Here is a 1,969-nt window from a genome sequence, read left to right as displayed (position 1 = left end):
TCCCACTCCAGTGCCTTGCCCATAAGGCCAGATTCTTCACACCCAGGGCTTTACATGATTTATACGCACAGCACTGCTAAAATGCACCTCGAGGCTGGTGCACAGCACCTTGCACTAGTGAAGAGAGAGTTAATTTTGCCACTGACATTAGCAAATTGGTATGAAAAAATGCAGTGAGATTTTTAAAGTCAACAGAGCTAACAGAGCCAAATCCTATTTAGTTCTAAACGATTGTGATTTATGTTCAGGTGTGGCAGAATTCGATTTTTATTTTTTATCATTTTGATGGCTAATATAGATGTTTATTTTTAAGCTTTTTTCCAATTTGTATTGATTTATATTTTCACAGTTGTGGGACATCATGTGGGGAGGGCAGACAATAGGAAGGGGTCAGTCAATTATTTAATGAGAAGACACCGATTCAAAAATGTAAAGCTTTATAACTGTTGAAACACAAATTGTCAACATCACATATCAAAATAGACAAGAAAATATCCTTAAATCAAACACTCCCAGCATTTTTCCAACTTTGCCTGTCCTTAGATTTTTATTATCCTTTATGGAAATATTTTTAAATGGTTTGTGTGTGTACCATGAAATTGACATTTGCTGATAAAAATCTAAACCTCCAAATCTACTTATGTTATATTACAGTGGTTGAGATCAGGGTCCCATTATGCTAGGCCCTGGCTCAAAGACATTATGTCTAGCTGGACACGATCCCCTCTCCCCCCAAAGACAGTGTTTAACCTTATCCTGGGTGGTTTGTATCCCCCTCTGACAGAGCCCTGAGATACCTGGCACTTTTTTACAATTTGGCAGCACTTGTACATCTTGTCATGTTGTTAAAGTCTCATTGAATTGAACTGACCTCCATGCCCCGTCCTAGTGCTGTTTGAAGATCTTATCATGTTAAAATGACTCCAGCTCTTGGCTAATCCTGAGCGGAATTTGCAATCCCACAGTTGAATTCAGCACCGCAGCTGTAATTTGGATAGATTGTTTTCACCTGAGGTGAGAGGACTTGTATGTCATTGACCCCTGAGTCGTGATGGCCATAAATGAGAAAACAAGACCACTCTGTCTTGTATTCTGCTTTACCTTTTCCTGGGGGGATGGCAGAAAACAAAAAGATATCACCTGAAAGAAACTCAGATGATAAATACCCACTGAAATAGTTACTGGATCCTATCACCATGGCGCAGGGACTATTCACTTATTATGTATTGGTACAGCACCTAGCACAACGAGGCCCTGTCTGGGGACTCTAAGCGCTAGTGCAGAACAAGGAACACTCAGCAGTACTTGAACGCTTCTCCCCCTGGAATGAAGCCTGGAGTTATTTGTTCTTCTTGTAGTCTGAGCTGTAAAGAAGCAGTGCGATTCCTGCACTGCACACCAGACTGCAGCGCCCCGCAAGCACGGAACAGCTGGCGGAGTAGCCAGCAGAGCACAGCTTAGGGCGGGGGGGTGCAGTACAGTGCGGCTCTGGGGGCAGCGGGTGGGGGGCAGGGCACAGTGAGTGGGCACGGGGAGCCGGGGCACGGTGCAAGAGTGCAGAACCCGCAGTGAGCACGGTCCTGTGGGGAGCATGCAGTGACCTAGTCACCCAGGGGGAAGGATGCAGTGAGGGGTGCAGTGCCAGGTGCCCGGGGCAGTGTGGCGTGGGTGCGGGGCGGGCAGTGGGGGGGCAGTACGGGGGAGGGGGGGGCAGTGCCCAGCGCGCGGACACGCACACGAGGCGAGGCTTGGCGCAGCTGCTAACCTCTCCCCCCCCCACCCCCGCCTTCTCCCTTCGCCCCTCCCCCTCGCTGATTGGCTGAGGAAGCTGCCCGTCTTTGGCTCCGCAGCCAATCGCCGCGCCCCTCGGCCCCCCCGCCCCTCGGCCCCCGCGCTCATTGGCGGGTTGCGAGCCGAGCCCCGCCCCGCGCCTGGGGCGGCCGTGGGGAGGGCGGGGGGAGGACCCCAG

Source organism: Emydura macquarii, unplaced genomic scaffold (genome assembly GCF_026122565.2).
Source record: "Emydura macquarii macquarii isolate MOO-44397 ecotype Brisbane River unplaced genomic scaffold, CSIRO-AGI_Emac_v2 contig_306, whole genome shotgun sequence".
In the NCBI taxonomy this organism is placed as follows: domain Eukaryota; kingdom Metazoa; phylum Chordata; order Testudines; family Chelidae; genus Emydura; species Emydura macquarii.
The sequence above is the reverse complement of the archived record's forward strand: the minus strand, read 5'-3'. Positions refer to the sequence as shown.